The sequence below is a fragment of the Drosophila sulfurigaster genome, chromosome 3 (genome assembly GCF_023558435.1).
Source record: "Drosophila sulfurigaster albostrigata strain 15112-1811.04 chromosome 3, ASM2355843v2, whole genome shotgun sequence".
Lineage (NCBI taxonomy): Eukaryota > Metazoa > Arthropoda > Insecta > Diptera > Drosophilidae > Drosophila > Drosophila sulfurigaster.
This window is the reverse complement of record NC_084883.1, coordinates 16,695,142-16,713,096: the sequence shown is the minus strand read 5'-3', so window position 1 is coordinate 16,713,096 and position 17,955 is coordinate 16,695,142. Positions and strand designations below refer to the sequence as shown.

The following is a 17,955-nucleotide window of genomic DNA, read 5'->3' as shown; positions in this document are numbered from 1 at the left end:
AAATTGTCTTTGGATTTCTTTTTTTTCGCTTTCACATTTTATAGAAATACGATACATAAAAATATGCAAAATCTCACTTATATTAAAGTGCATTAACAATTTATAATAATTTGAAAGTGTATTGAGTTTATAACAAATCGTTACATCAATTTTAATTGACTTTAAGAAATCACAAGCGAGCTGAACTCAATTATAAATTTATAAAACCTAGTTGATTTATTTGAAGGTTTTTTTTAAGTCTTAAGTTTAGACTTCAAATTGATTTTACTATACAACTTAATATTTTATTTTGTTATAAACTTTAAATAATGATATTGAATACAAAATTCTAACTAATTTGTAAGCCTTTCTGTATTTTGAAAGAGTTTTCAATATGTTTATTTATATCAATTTGTAGAAACTGCAAACTTAAATGTCCTTTTGGGTTCCTTTCTTTTCAGCTTATTACAATGAATAATGCTTTACGTGCGAAATGTAAACTATGCAACTCAAGATTTACGAACATCATAAAAGCTGTCGAATGGTGTTTGTGCAACCTTTATGATGATGCAAGCTGCTCTGCTTGTGGTCGGATCTGCTGTCGTGTTTACATTTGCTGGGCATCGGAGATTTGATTACTGTGCCAGTTCCCATCCTGGCATCATCTATCATCTATGCCGAATATCGGGCAGCAAAATTATAGAGCTCTCTCTCTCTGGGAGGATGTAAATGCGATTTCATTTCTGCCGCTTATGGTTTATAGAAGATCACTTGCTGCAATAAAACACTTAAAACGATGACGACGGCGGTCATTTGGCCTCAAGTGCGAATCAGAGTGAATCTGAAAGAGGTTTCATAGGGAGAAGAGGGAGGAGAGCATCGGCTACAAACGCCGCCAATAAGCACTGCTTTGCATGACGAATAGAAAAACTAACCCAAAAGTCACGCTAATAGTAAATTGAGCTCAGTATTCAACACTCATAACATAGCTCGAATGATCTATTCCAACATATGCCAACTGTGCAGTGGTTAAAAAGATTCAAGTAAAGCCTAAAAAATACCCTGTAAATATATAATCAATAATTTCTTTAATTTAATTTTTTTTTTGTTTATCAGAAAAGTAAAAATCATCTTTTTTATTTTATGCATTATTTATTTTAACGAAATATTATTTTCATAAGTGAATGTCAAATTATTGTTTATTTTGTAACAGCAGAAGATACCATAATGTGCAATATTCAATTTATGAAAGATGAGATTTTGATTTTAAATATTAACATCCACTATATTATTATTTATGTATAATATATTTGAATACAATTTTGTTCTGTGAAAAGTTGTGTTAGATTTATTCTACAAATATTCGCAAATAAGTTAATCATTATATTTGATTATATTATTATTAGAAAAAAACATTTTACAAAATTTGCAAACTATGAAAATATGAGAAGTACTTAAGTTACTTAAGTAGATTTAAATAAAATTGAATACTATGGAAGAGTTTTTCCAATGACAAACTTTTGTATTTATATACTTATATTGGATTATATTATAGTAACATTTTAAAAATGTGGGTAATTAGAAAATTAGGGGAAAAAGGTATTTGCAAAAAAATGCTGAATTATGATTTTTTTATGAGAGCATGGATTTTTCGTTCTTCAACTTTTACTGCTTATACCTCTCCATTTCTTTTTATTAATTTAATGTATAATACAAATAGATATTCAGTTCACGAATTTGTAGTTTATCATAGTCTGTTCATTAAGTATTTATTTTTGTACAGGGTACAAGACATCAGAAAACACAGCCCCCAAAACGGCGCATACAAATTGCAATTTTTTTCTCTCCATATGCAACAATTGACACCCTCTAGGCACACGTCGTCGGCGTCGTCAGGAAAGTTCCCATACATTGTTGGTTTCGGACTGTGGATCGTGTTGGCTGCTTGCTGATGTCCAAGCGAAAACAACGACGACGACGGCGACGGCGACGCAGATGATGATGATGGTAAAGTGGATTAATGTGGCATGAAATGATTTGGTGAAATAATGCAGCCAGTGTGTTGTGAGTGTGTATTGGTGTCTAAGTGTGTGTGTTGGTGTGTGTTGCACTGGACACTGTGGCACCGTGGATTGCAGTTTTGGCTCCACTCACACGCAGTGGGCCACTCTAACGAGTTTTTCATTGGGTTTTCTCGCATAGCGGCTACCTGTACAAAATTTTCATCTCTTCTCTGTTGTTGTTTTTGTTTTTTGCAGCTAGGTTTTTCTTTTTGCAGAATTTCCATGGCCCGTATGGGTCTCTAGGCATGCAGGGCAATTCCCATGACTTGATAACACAATTTGGTGCCGCAGCGAGACTTCATTTACCGCAAAGTGCATGTGGGTTCACCGTGGCATCTTCTCAGTTGCTCCTGCTTCGGCTGCTGCTGCTGCTTCTAATGCTGATGGTGGTGCTTTGGTGTTGGTGTTGGTGTTGAGGTTGGTGTCGGCGGTGGTGCGTGGTGACGACGTTGACTGTGTCCCGCGGCTATTACCACTAATAATAAAGCCACACAGCAACTACACAGTAAACGGGGTAACGGTTACATCTTGGCTTAGTTCCACTCCACTCCAACTATCTCATGATCACAGCTTCGTCTCATACGCAGACGCAGACGCAGCTTGGACAACGCCTCTCAAATGCCAATTTTCAAATTGCTGTCACAAGTTTTCAGTACAATTATTTAGCAGCTATGTTAGTTGTTGACAAAGCAAATTGCAACTGCCTGTTACAATTAATGTTTAATTCTCATGTATAGTATACGAAAATAATATGAACGATTGCAGAGAGATTATTGAAGACATTTTAAAGAACTTAAAATGCATATTTATTTTAAAATATTTAGATTCCTCCGTAGGCTTTAGTTTGTATAAGAGAAGGTGCTCATAATCCATAATCAATATAGATGGACAGAGCGTGGAAATGCTTTCGGGACAATAACTTGGTTATTTTACTAAAATGGGTTATGTAATTATAGGAGTAGGTGCGTTTGGTATTTTTCAACATAATTGTATACAAACCATTACAAAATATTAATGTAATTTTTCACAAAACAATTTTTTTGCTCAAACTTAAAAGCGAGGACACTGAATCTTTTTTTCCTCAATAATAATTGAAACTAAATGATTTATATGTACATACAAACATTTTAAAATGAGGTAAAATTGTTATTATCCTATAAGATAATTTATTGAAGCTTTTAAACAAACAGTAAGTTAAACACTCTATGAAAGGATTCTTGAAGACATCGTAATAAACTTTGCTATATTTTGAAGACTTACAATTAAGTAAATCAATTAAAAAAAACAAGCTCCTCTTAATAGTCTATTAACACAAAAGCAGGATGTATTGATGATATTAATAAAAATCATATACAAAAGCTAAACTATAATATACAGAAAGACGTATATATATTCTTGATTAGGGTCAAAAGTCGAGACGATGTAGCTATGTCCGTGTGCTTGTCTGTCCGTTTGCTACTGTTTGACTGACTTTTACTCTATGGTATATTTTGAATTTAGTACAATAGCGATATACAAAGTATAGGCTTCGGTATATGTTAGAAAATTTGAGGTACATTTTCTATATATTTTTGAAATGTGGTTTTATTACAAATGAGTAATAGGTATCTCACAGTCAGGCATACTCGACTGTAGCCATCATACATGTTTTTACATCATATATTAATATGCTTTTAAAATTATTTGTTAACATATTTTGATAATTGGCTGTTACTTCATCACTTTTTCATTTTCAATATTTCGTATGATTTATTTATGAATATTTTTCTGACATTTTGAAATTTCCTTTTAGCATTTCTCACAATTTTATTTTGGGTTGTTCGTTTGATTTTGTATTTTTTTTTTTCATTAAAATTCCTGAACGAGTTCGTGAGCAGCGCTGCCAAATCAGCGCAACTCCCACACCAAGCGGCAGCCACCAACAGCAGCAGCAGCAACCACTCAAAAGCACTCAGCACCACTGAGTGGCTGAAAATGCACCAGCAAGCCATTCAGTTCGTATTTCGTGCTCTACATAATTCATCATCAATCCACACTGTGTTGTGCCGGAGATGATGGCGATTTCCTGCGGGCTGAAAACTCAACTCCGAGAGAGAGGAGCCGAAGAGGGCAGCGCAATATTGGCAATCAGACAGCTTCGACAAAAAATATTGGAGCAATTTCCTATGCGAATGCCGAATACCTTTAGCCACGTTCATATTGCCATATGACTTATTTGCCTTGGCCAAGAAGGTAAGAAGTCAGTCCGAGGGACAACGTCCAGTTGAGGATGCTTGTTGCACCTACAACAACTATCGCAAAACGATGGCAACGTTTGATATCGCTGCTGTCGTTGCACCTTTTGCCTTTGCCCCGTTTGTTAATTTAAAGTTTTCGCTTTTCTCGTTTTTCGTCGTATGTTTCGCAGCCTCCACCCGCTGCGTCTCCCCTCGCTGTGTTGCGTTTTTCCAGATCCCGAGTCAACTTTGGCATGACTTTTCATCGCTGTCGATTGTCGTGATCAATTGAGAGCAATTTATTATGAAATGAGGGTGAATTATATGAATGAGCATCAGGAGATGAAGCTCGCTTCATCTCTCTCTATCTCTCTCTCTGGGTCGATAGCTATCTCGCTCTGCGCCGCACAATTCTTTTGATCTTCAAACGGACTGCAAAAGTCCAGGTTATGAAAGATCTGTAAAGCGCCTGATGACTTGTTGCACTTTGCATTCGGTTTGAGTTGTGAGTGTGATTTTTAAAAGTGTTTTACATGGGAAACGACAACGATATGACCTCCCTCCCACTACCACCCCCCGCTGAAGTCTTCCCACAGCTGCGATGGCTGGAAAAACGATACAAGAATCGATTGAGAGTCCATGACTTGGGTTTCTCTACGAGTTGTACGAGTTGTTGTTGCTGTTGCTGTTGTTGTAAATTGTCTGTCGACAATTATTTTATTATGCTGTCAACACTTAAATGTAATAATGCCAATAATATTGTTTTATGACAGTCGCAATATCTTTGTGGAGGCGCATTTTTCGTGCTTTGAATCGATCTTGCAGTCGATGCCTTTGCTGTTATTGTTGTTATTGGTTGTTGTTGTTGTTGTTGCCTTGAGGCCTTCTTCCAGTGTGTTGTTGTTGCCGTTGCCGTGCCGTTGCTTTTGCTTTTGCCTTGTCCTCGGCTCTTTAATGTCGGTCTAGTTGAGGCTCTCAGCTCAGCTGCATTTCGGTTTCGTTTTAGTTGGGCTTTTGTCCAAAGATAGAGGTCAGCCATGATTTCCAGTCGATGCCGTTGCCATCGCTGTCGTTTAGCCGTTTTGTTACTTGTGCCTCACTTTGGTGGGAATTCTAGTGCGGCTTCTTTTCCCTCCCCTCCGCTTTACCAGCCACCAATCCGCCTCTGTCGCAGCCCTCGCAGCCATCTCGATTCGCAGAGAATGCTCGCATTTGCTGTCTGTTTTATGGCCTCAACTAGTAATTGGTTCATTAGCCCTGCAGTTTGGTTGCCCCAGCCACAGCCACAACAACAACAACAACAACAACAGCATCAGCAACTGAGCCTAGTCCAAAAGCAAAAGCTCAGCAACTGAGGTAGCGACAAAGCAATTTGATTCTCTTTGCCTTTTCGTTGGTTTTTAGTGTCTGATTTTAAGTAGTTCACAGTTGATTTCATTGTTTGCTCCGTTTTGCCAAAAGTTTAAGTGGTTAAGGTCATTGAAACCATTGAACTGCTTGAGAAAACTTTAAAAACCAAAGATATTTTCCAAGAAGTTTGCCTAAATGTTTACTAAAATTCACAGTTCAGAATTTTTGTTATTATTTAAAAATTAGCTTATAAATTTTCCTTTAAAATTTATTTTTAACATGCATCCGAGATTTTTATTTAAACGATAATAACATAAACACATTAACTTTGTTTTGATTTTGTTTAATATTTATAATAATTAAAATTAATTATTTGCTTCTTTAAAATTTATCAACATATTTTTATATGTTAAGTTGTGCAAAATATCGAAAATCTTCTTATGAAAAATGATTTCATCGTCATGACCGCAACTTTTGAAAATTTAATTAACTTAAAGCATCAAAGCGTCTAACCAATTAACACATCAACAGACCAATAACAATTGGACTTAATTAATTTTTGAGTTCTTAAAATTTAAGTGCCCCTCTCCTAAATTGGAAACAGTTAAATAAATTTCACTTGGTTACGCTTTTGTTACGACTATTCCGATCCTAGAGCCAGTGCTAGAGACAGAGAGAGAGAGAGAGAGAGCCATAGGCATTGCTTTCCCTGAGTTTAAAGAGCAGCGCGTATAACAAAAGACTCGAGTAACGAACTTACGGTATTGGTTTCCATTTTAACGAGAAACAATAATTATAACATTCGGACTGAGTCATAAGGATAGCCATTAAGTATACGACCTGGTAACAGGTTCAAGTCAACCCAAACACTGACCGACAATTCATCATCTAAATTACGAATTGCCGAGAAAGAGTTGAGACGAATTGCCAAATTTGACGATTGGGTGCGCAAAAATTTAATAGACTTCTTGTACATATAACAATTTTTATATTGATAGAAATGTGGTAAACATTAAAGATAATATGTGATTACAAAAAAGTATTTTATTGATACAAATTAGAAAAAATATGCAATTCATAATGAAGATTTTAATATTAATCTACATAACACATAATTAAAAAGTAATAGTAAAAATTAAAATCAATTTTAAAGAATTATTGAAAATATGTTTAATGTATAATAAAGATGTTGATATTGAATTAAACAATTAGATAATAAAAAAATAAATAATTGTTAAATAAATTTGAAGAAATTTTGTATTCAATAATAATGTAAATACACGACTTGAAAATATGTTAATTTTCTTATAATTACAGAACATTATGTAGTAATTCTTTTAAATGATTTTTTAGAGTAAATACGAAAATGCAGTAATGTTGAAGTGAAGAAACGTAAGCACTAAAGTTTTATAGAAAATATGATGAAAAATCAAGCATTTTTTTGGATATAAATATAATTCTGTTTTATATAAATCTATCAGGCTTTAATTATGTCTTTCGAATTCCATAAATATTACAATATGTTAGAGTATTTATAACTTTGCTTCCTTTTCGGTGACTGTGTCTCTGAGTTCACAGGTTCACTTTTGCACTAATATTTCAGTTCTTTTGTGGGGGCGTTCACAGTTTTGCCAGCTCATGTTCATGTGTTTGTGATGTGTGGAGTGTGGTGTGTGCTTTGGGTTCAGTGGAGCTGGGGCAACTTTGGTAGCCTGACAGCTAGCAGCGAAGAGACTAAAAGACAAGCAGAGAGAGAGAGAGAGAGAGAAGCAGGCATTCAGCTGGTTGGTAGAGGGTTCAAGTTCAGGTAACATGCATCACAAAGGTCTAACGTCGGCGTCTGTCTAACGGAATTTCTAATCGAATAATTGAGGCGGCAATGGGCGAAGGTGGTGCATTGTTGTTGCTGTTGTTGTTGTTGTTGTCGTGAAGTGCAGTGAAGTGAATGTTGCGGCAGTTGCTGCAGTTTTTTGGAGGCCCATTGTGTCAATGCAGCTTTGACGGGCTATCAACTCATGGCCATCAGAGTTGCAACTGCAACTGCAACTGTTGTTGTGGCAATTGCAGTTGCTGGTTGCTGCTTGTTGCTTGTTGCATTGATATAATAAATAAATGTCCGTCCAGCAAAAGTTGTTGCAATGCTGTTACCTCGTTGTCGTTGTTGCCGTGCATCATTCAGCCTCATTTCGTGCAGCTTCATGAAGTGCTCCCCCCTCACTCCTTTTTGGCCGTGGCATGGAAATGCGCGCGCGTTCAAACTAAATTGCTTTAAATTAGCTTTTCGGTACTTTTTGGTGCCGACTGTTGTTGCAACAAGTGGCCAGGCTGAAGCTGAGGCTGAAGGCACACACAGGTCTTCATTTGCACTGGACTGGACGATGCCACCAAAAGCAACAATCCATCAATCCATCCAGCCAGCCAGTCAGCCAGCTAGCAGTCATTCAGTCAGCCAGTTCAAGTGGCCGGGTCATCATCATGCACATCTCTGCACGTGTTGCTGGTGCCGCCAGCTTTCAAAAGGCAGCCGCTTTTCTTTTGCGCTTTAGCCAAGTTTATGGCACTGGGCAAATGCTGCCACGGAATGTTGCTGCCGCTGACGCTTCTGCTGCTGCTGCTGCAACGCGTGCGTCTTTTCTCCCTTTCCTCCCTCCACATGCCACCCCTTTCGCTCTCTCTTACCCTCTGTCTGTCTGTCTGTTGCGCTCTCATTGGGCATTGTCTGTGAGCGGCCCATAAAACTTGGCAAATCTGCGTATTTCACATGTCAAGATTTGCAAAGGCGCTGGCCCAGGCAACCGAACAAGTGCAGACGTTGCCTTCGCTTGACAGATTTATGGAATTTACAGCATTTTGCCAGAGCAGCTCTTCTCATTCTCTTCTTTTTGGTTTCCAAGTCATTTTGAGAATTCTTATCGTTTCGAAAATGTTTTTGGTTCGCGGGATCTACAGCAAAGTCAATGTCAGTCTTTCCCTCTTTCTCTCACTCTCTTTAGACATGGAGCAATTAGGAACAATCAACAAGTTTTGATGGATTGAAATGTTCGCTTCATGCGCTCCATTCAAATACCATAGGTTCTCACAATACACTTTACTCAAGTCCACCATGAAGCTTGACCCACTATCTTCTAATAGCCAATTTAGTTTTATATCAAACCGTTTGCAATTTTGCCATCCATAATTATCGATTATAGAATATGACTATAAAAGTGTGCAGAATATTTTGGCATATTTATGTGTTGGCTTACTCGTATTAGGAATTATCTGAAGTATGTATATTGAATTCGTTGATTTTGTATTTTTTGTCTATGAAAAATAAATTTTTGCAAATTAAATATATTCTGTTAAATTTATTTCGTCTAAGAATATAGTACTGTATTTTACTAATTTTATTTAATTTCTTTTGCTACATTGCCAAGACAATTCAAAATATTTTTTTCTAAAATTTCTAAGAAATGTAAGGAAGCGATTTTCATGCAAAGAAATATTTGTTTTGGTCCTTTACCAAATATTGAAATGTGCTCATTAAATGTTGTCAGTTGTTGTTCAAATATATATATATAAATACATATATTCAAAATTTAGTTTGACAACTATTGTAATATTACATTAGCTATTTATATTTTTAGGTAACTCAAAATAGTTTTTGTGGAGGTTAGAATGATATTTTTTTTTTTTCCCACCTTTGTTGATCGCTTAGCCAATTAATTTATATTAATAACTATTTATTTTTTTTAATAACACTTAATATCTTATCAACTTATTACTGAATAGCTTGACGGACTTTATGACAAGCGATAGTAACGATAACTCCATCAACGATTAGACTATCGATAGTTTGACAATGCAGCTTTCGCCTTTGTCTCCCAGCTGCTCTGTCATTATAGTTTAAATACGCTTTTAGTGGCAGTTTTCTGAACTTTTGTTAATTGTTTTCCAGCTCTTTTGTGTTTAGCGCGTGCTTTGGTCTCCCTCCAAGTGTCGCCGCTCCCCCTTCGGCCATTTAGCGGCACTTGCTTTTATGAATTGAATAAAAAAATGATGAGAAGATCGTTGAAGGAGAAGAAGAAGCCGAAGTAGCAGAAGCAGAAGCTGGAGAAATAAGTATATATAGATTTAAGAAACCTGCCGAGAGAAGCAGTAGAAAAATAGAAAAATTGGCCCTGGGGGTCAGAACTGGTAGCAAGTTGTGCGCCTCTTCGCGAGATCTGTAACAATTAGTGCTGCTGCCAACAAAGCTTTTGTTTGACTCTTTTTTATTATTATCATTAAAAACTGCTTATAATTATTTGTAGAACGCGCAGTTTAGAGACGCGTCTCGTCGTCGTCGTCGTTGTCGACTCGCCCTCTTCGCCGATTTGAAAACAATTAAAAATCTTTTTTCGAAAATGGTCAGCAATTTTGGCCATTAATCAAAATTAATGCCACATGCGCTGCCCCAGGTATACATATGTATATGTATGTGTGTGTAGTAGTATGTAACTGTGTGTCTTTGTGTGCAGACAAAGCCCAAAAGTTTTTTGGCTGAGTTTCCGCATTCTGTTAGAAATGCTTCTTCAACCTAACAGAATCAAAAGCAATGCAAATTGCACAAAAGAACTTTTGGCTGAACTGAAAAATCTGATGATGACTTGGACGTGGATTTTGATTAATGTTTTTCATTTAAACGCCAATTTTGGCACTGAATTTTCCCGCAAAACCAAAGCAAACTGAACCGTTTGACGAACAAATGTGCGCGCATCAATCATACGCCATGTGTTCGGCATTCGCCTCGTCGCACTGCACTTAATGAACTTTTGGAGGCGCAGTTAACGCTCATTAAAGTAGCCACCGCCACTAATCATGTATGGAGCGACTTGACCGTCAACTTGTAGTAGATGGAGTTTGAAGTAATGCTCGTAGTACAGTTCGGTAGTCGCCAAAGACTGTCTCTCTCTCTCTCTTTCTGTTTGTGTGACTCGCTGCTGCTACCAAAAACTTCGACCCGCACCTGCTGGGTGTCTTGATTAATGATCTCGCGCAGATCGCAGATCGCTGCGCTGCGCAGAGCAAAGCGGGGCCCTTTTTTGGATCGGTCGAGTCAGACAATGTCTTTAACAAGGGGAAGGTTAATAAACTCTTCTATGGCAGTTCGTATATGGTAATATGTTCGTATATAGTATAGTATAGTAGTAGTCACATGTAGAACTATAACAGTTTCATTAACTGTTTGCCACACGCACATTAATTAAAACATTTTCGCCAAGAGCCAAAGCAGGCCCAAATTGATTGTCCATCTTCGTTTGCCCTCAAATCAAACACTGCTCAACAAATTCAGTGACCAATAAAAATCCGAGACCCGATTTTATTTCACTCTCAAGCTAATAAAAACTTGGCAATCACGAGCCTATAAAAAAATTAAGCTGTTTGCATTTTTTTTAACTAATTGACCAAGACTTTTTTGTGTGGCAAATAAAAATTAAATTTTTAAAAAACTATTGCATAAAATAAGTTGTAAAAAAAATTGCCAGGTGTTAAGGAAACTCGTAACTATTTTTAATGACAGGAGCTTTATATTCGCATGGAGCGAATAATTATTATGTGGGTTGTAGTTTATTTCCACGAAATGAGTTTTACGGCAGTTTATTTCTTGGCCATCTTTTTATATAATTTCCCACTATTTTAGTTTGCATTTTAAATATGTTAAAATATATAAAATACATCTCAAAAAATATGTATAGATTAGTGCAAAATTCCTCGATATTATTATTTTCCATAAATAACATAGCATTTTTTGGTATGCTTGAGAGACACTTCTACATAATATTTATATATTTTATTATTTCAATAAATTGCATAATTATTTAAAAATTCAGGTTAAAATGTTTCTTAGCTGAGCAGTTGATTTATTCATTATCGAAAAGTCAAATTATTGCAATTGGAAATAATATTCACTTTTATTTGTAACATAAAAATAAAATCACTCTTCGCACTACTTTTATAGCACTTTCCTTGTGTTGTAATATGAAATTTCAATGTACTTTTCAACTTTTGAGAGAAATGCTTTTATTATAGATAATATTTATGAGAAAAGAAAATAATTGAAGTATTGAAATGGAAATTTAATTCTACTGGACGAATGTGTATTAAAATATTTACGAAAAGTAAAATGAAAAGCGAATTGCTCAGAGCATTATAATTGCTTCAGACGTAAAGAAAAGTAAAGTAGTCGCAAAGTTGACCCATTTCCTGTGGGACTTTCGAAAATGTGGTGGAACAATGTGTTGCAGGGAATTTCTGAAATTGTTGTCGAGTGTAAATGTCTCGCCGAGCGAAAGATGAGAGTTGAGAGGAGAACCCATACTTAGGTGTATTTATGGTAGCTCCGTTCAGTTCAAAAAGTAATAGCAACATTTTATAAACAACTTATTTCCTTAATTGATTGTTAACAATGATTGCGCCAAGGGGGCCGCACACTTCTTTCACACTGTTGCAGCTCGGCTGCGGCTGCGGCTGCAGTTGCGACTGCAACAGAGTTGCTGTTGCAGTTGTTGTTGCTGTTGCCCGGTTGCCTGTTCGCCTGTTGTATCTATTAACCACGCACTCCATTATTATTTAATAACATATTTCTTAAGTATCTGCCAACCCAGTTCAGAGCACAAAACGAGGCTGCTGACTGCTGGCAACTGGCAACTTGCAACTGCAACGGGCCTGTTGGCAACTTCTTGCCTCTTGACCATAATTTGAGCGAGAAGGCAGCTCTCCTCTTGTTGCTGTTGTTGGTCTCAGTCGATCTGTCTGCTTGTCCAAGTGATTGCCACCCCATTAAAAAAACGGCTGCGCCTTCTTGTGGTTGTTGGTCTTGGCTCCTGCCACGATCACTCAATAAGTCTAGACAAAATGTAGCTGGTGTTGTTGTTGTTGCTGTGCTTCGCTGTGATTGTCGCTTTGTTACACTGCTTGTCTACCCCCTCCCTCCCTCTCTCACTGTCTCTCTCTCTGTCTCTCTCTCGTTCCCCACCTTCCGTAATGGATCAGCACGTTTTGGCTGGGACTACTTCATGGTCTATCTATCTGCCACAACGCAACGTCATCAACGTGCTGCCTGCCATCCAAGCATCATATTTGTTGCATGATTATGTGGTAATTGCGGCTGTCAATAAAACTCCCCCGTTTATTCTTTATAACCCAAAGCATTCTACGCCTATATTTTATACTTGTACATATATTTCTATAAATTGTGTTCAGTGTTCACTCAGCTCAACTCAACTCAGCTCAGCTGCTGTGTGAAGCTCTATCTCCATCTGTATCTTTGGATTTGGCTTTGGGGTTTTGGTTTTGGCTTTGAGTTTGGGGTTTTTTGGCCCTGTTGTTGTTGTTGTTGGTGCTGTGGTCCGACTGTTGACTGCTGACTGGGTTGACTGGCTATAAAAACCCGTCCGGACGGTACCGCACTATGATTTACTTTGACAAAGGAGTGACATACAAGTACTTAAGTGATTTCTTTACACCTTTTATGGAGTAGTTAATGTGGCCATGGTATGCGCGCCTGGCATTGAGCAAAGTCATGCCACAGCCACAGCCGCAGCCACAAACCAAACCATCATCATCAGCATCAGCAACAGCATCAGCTAGCCAGCTAGCCAACCCACCGAATCCCCCACCGTTTTTGCCATGCTTGTCATTTTGGCACTTAGCGGCATTTAGGCTGTGACTTTAGCCACATCTACGTCTCGCATCGCATCTCCATCTTCATCTCGCAGCTCCATCTCCATCTTTATCTCCACCATCAACTGTGGCTTTTGTTGTTGCGTCTGTGTCTGAGTCTGGGTCTGGGAACTGGGAAACGCCTTGAAGAACTGTTCACGTCTCTAATCGCGTTTTCGTTTAATGTGATCAATATGTTAATGCTGATGCTGAGTGCAGCTACTTCATATTTCTGACACTATCTGTCTGCCTCGAAATAAAAACCATAATTGTTTATTAATTTCAAATGTTTATCATTCGAAATATAATCTTCAATAGAGTTGTCACTTGAATCCCATAATCTTATATTTCGTTGGTTAGACAGTGCACATTTTCAGCTTAATTTGTGCTACAAATAAACTTGATGAGATGGTAAACATTGAAGAATAATTAAACTATTTTTATTTATCGAAATTTGAGATTTCTATGGTGCTATGGATTAATTGGTTTATAGAATTATTATATATAGCAAAAACGGCTGCTGGAGTCGGTTCTTAGATGCTTTGGTGGACAATCTGGTATATTTGGTTCTCTTTGATATATTTGTAATATACCAAGTATAACATATAGGGTATTTTTTGGTTCCATTAATTTATTTTTATATCCATTAATATTTTTAATGTGGTATTATATAAATAAAGCAACTATAATCTTTGGTATATTTAGGTAATTTTGGTATTATCAATTTGGTATATTTTTAGAATAATACCGCGCTCTTTTGCTCCTATTGTATATTGGATATATCGCAGTCGAGTACACTTAAAGAGTGATTCACCAATGAATTGTTATGAAGATGTTTAATATAAATGAGTTTCTTGTTATGTTATAAATTTATTAATTGAGTGTTATCTTCACTTTTAACTTTGTATTTCACATATTGTACTCATATATTAATGCTCTTGCTTTTCACAACAAAATTTACTCACCTTCACTATAATATTGTACGCTCTCTCTCGATAGCTGTCTGAGCTCCTTCTTTTTATGTGGCTGCTTTTGAACACTTTTCATAAATTGATCCCCCGCAGATTGCAAGGCTGAAAGTGTTTTGTCGTACTCTCGTAAATATTTCCCCCCTTCCAATTTATTCGCTTATCCTCAATGACTTCCGTTCCATTTGCTGCGCAACTGTTAACCCAGTTAAGAGCCACTTTCATATGGTCACATGGTCTTGGGCATTTCTGGGGATAGTCCAACTATCAACTGGCAACAGGCAACTGACACATCGGGCAAAAGGTGTTCCAAATGTGGGCGTGTTGATTACAGTGTTCAATAGATGTGCTCGGACACCATCGAAGCTGCTTGTTAAATGCATTAAAAGTAGTCTTCGACTCTTTCAACGCATCATCATGATCATCATCGTCGTCTGGTTTCAGATCAGTTCATTGCTTAGGTGTTAGGTGTTAATATTGGCACACACTCACTCACACACACACACATACACACTTATACGGTTGCACAGCATGCTACAAAAAAAACTGGGGCTTGGAGCAAATCTTTACAGTTTCATGCAACACATGATGCGTGTGCTGTATGTGTGGCAACCTGGGAGTTCCAGTCTCCAGTTTCTGGCAGCGTTGGTGTCATTTCTTATACAGTGAACTGTCGCTAATTATAAACTGTTTATTGAATTGTTAAGATGCTCTGACTCAAAGTAATGAAATTTATGTATAAAAGAATCAAATTTTTAATTGAATTGATTCTATTCAATGTATGAAAGTTTATCCAGCGTGGAACTAAGCAAAGAAGAGGCAGCAAGTCGTTACTTTAAATTATTTTTTATTAACAGAAATATTAATTACAAAAATTTGTGAAAATAATATGTGTGATTGGAGTTTCATTCAACGAAATTACAAATTGAAGCAGTTTAATTAATAATGAAATATTGGTTAAATAAGTTATACCACAAATTAACTCTTCTATTATTATTACACTTTTCAGAATAATTAATTCTTTGCCATATTTATTGTACAAACTGTATTGTCAATCTACCAAATAATCGATTGTGCAAATAAAAACTTTGAACTAAAAAAATCCCTTTTAGTGCATTAAAGAAGTTTTTATGGGTTTACTGATGGCACTTTGGCATGTTTTACCGTAGCTGTTGTTGTTGTTGTAGTTGACGTTTTAGGTGCGGAAAGTGTTCCAAATGCGCGACAAGAGTTTAGGGTGTAGTCTGAGTTCCCTTCTCTCTCTCTCTCTGGCTCCCTGCTCCTCCGTGTGTGTATGTGTGTGGGTAGCAAATAAAAGCGGCAAAACACTTAATGGATTTGGAGCATATAAATGGAGTATTAGATGAGGTCGCATTTGACTTTCAGGCTGGTAGCTGAAGCTAAAGCTAAAGCTGGGTGCGTCGCACCTCCACGAGGCATAAGACGACGCGTCGCTTAAGTTTTAACTGCTTTTGCCAGCTTGTTAGCAAAATGGAAAGAAGAAAAACAGAAAGAAAAAAAAAACAACGCTGCTGGGTGTTGGCCAATCTGTGCAGATCAAACAATAAGCCTGAAGACGGCCCCAAGCCCCTCGCAGTTGCCTCGTCTTCTACCTCTTGATCTTACTTGAACGCATTTGCATGCAAATTCGCTGGGTATCGATGTGTGAGTGTGTGTGTGAGTGTGTGTGTGTGTTGGTGTGCAGTCAAAGGTGTCAAACAATGTCAGTGGGAGAATGTGTCTCGCAATTGAAATTTATTTGCACTACTATTCAGTGCTGACAATGTGCCTGGGGACGTTACACCTCTTCCTCTTCCTCCACCTCCTCCTCCCTTTCCATCTCATTCTTGTCTCTTCCGTGTCAGCCAGCCAGGGTCTGTGCTGCTGCTGCTGCCGCTGCCGGGTTGCCCGTCAGCTCGTCAAGTCGCGTCTCTTTGGCAGCGGCCAAGCCTGCAAGCCAAGCCAAGTCGGCAGCATTTGTCGCTTAGCTTCTGTCTGCGATCATCGGGTCTTTTTTAGACTGCCAGACTGGCTTTCAGTCTTCTAGTCTTCCGTCTTCGTCTCCGTCTTCGGTGCTCGGTGTTCGGTCTTGAGTCGCCGGAATTGCTTTCAAAGCTATCAAGCTGGCCCCGAGGTTCGAGCCAATGCTGTGAGCATTTGCAAAATGTCAATCTCGGCTGCAGCGCATCAATTCAAGTGTGAAATAAATAGAAACGAATTCAGGTCTTGCTGCTCCATCCCCTCTCTACCTTTCTTCCTCTAGCTTGAAGCTCAAGCATTTGCTATAATTTTCGCGCCATTTGCCGTCGACTCGTCGCATCGCATCGCATCGGATCGCATTGAATCGCATCGCATCACATCACATCGCGAACTCGTCGCGCCAACTGTCAGTCCCAAGGCAAAAGCGAGAAATATGTTGAAAGTATTTACAATTACGCAAAGATTGATTGAAATAGATTTCGGATTGATTGGCTCCTCTGGTATGCACATCGACACAGCCAACAGCCAGCAGCCAAATAGCTCCTGAGCTACCCCGAATCAAGAGCCTGAGAGCTGAGAGCTGAGAAAATCGATCGGCTTCTCAGCTTTTGTTGTGTGGGAATTCTTTTCGCCGAACTGCAGTTTGCACTTGCTGACAACTGCCTGGGGACTGATTCGTAGATAAAACCAGAAAGATACAGTGACGGATCGTTGATTAGCGCTGAGAAACTGGAGCAGCACTTAATAAATTGAGTAGAAAACTTTAATTGCGAGTCATTTGAAAAATAATCAAATAAAACTTAAAAAAAAATTCACACAATAAAATCAAATTTAAAACATACATTAAGTAATAATGAATTTCAAATAAAATAAACTTGAATGCAATGAAATGGAAGGAAAATTAAATGGAATGATTCATATGAAATAAAAGGCAATAAAAATTTGATGTAATGAAATGAAAGTAAATTAAATGCAATGAAATAAAATTCAAATTATATGAAATGAAACCAAATAACATGAATTCAAATATTATATAGTGAAACTAAACAAAACTAAATGAAATAAAGTGAATTGAAATGAAATGAGATTACATCAAAAATAGATAAAGTAGAGTTAAATAAATAAAGTAAAATAAAAGAGGTTTAAAAACAAATATCCTCCAAAAGCAAACAAAATTTTGATCTTTTTTTGTTAAGTTTGCCAGTAAAAAATAATTTCATTCTATAACATTTTTGTATTTATTAAGAAATTAATTATTTTAATTTGTATATTTTTTTATTGTCTAATATTTTCACTCACTTCGTTCGCAGCACTTTCTCTAGAGCAGCTTCCATATTTTGGAGTTTTCCCATAGACTTAACTGAACGCAGTCGTTAAATACCAGATCAGAGCTTATAATAAGTATGTACATATTGATGTGCTCTTTGACCCACTTCCTCATGGCTTTAAACGCACCCAAAATGCTGATAAAAAGGCCCATCAAAGTCGTTCATCTAAATATTTATTTGTGTTTATTTAATATCAATAATATTTTTCTCAGTTTCTATGTTTTCTGTTGTATTTTGTTGTTTTTATTTTTTTTTTTTTTTGTTTTTATTATTCTTTTCATGTTGCGTCGCACAATTTGCATACGAAGCATGAAGAGGAAGGGAGGAAAGAAATACAGAGAATATCGTAGTATACCAAAAAGTAAAGATCTAAAATATACAAATAGAA

General features: G+C 37.1%; 1 protein-coding gene across 2 annotated transcripts in view; it reads left to right on the top strand.

Annotated features, from left to right (window-relative positions):
- Positions 1-445: 445 nt before the first annotated feature.
- LOC133845300 (uncharacterized) overlaps positions 446-17,955 on the top strand; it is a 168,890-nt gene continuing 151,380 nt past the window's right edge. For both annotated transcript variants that reach the window (XM_062279730.1, XM_062279731.1), the window contains exon 1: positions 446-1,043. The gene's annotated coding sequence lies outside the window, so the exon portion shown is untranslated. The remainder of the gene's footprint in view (positions 1,044-17,955) is intronic.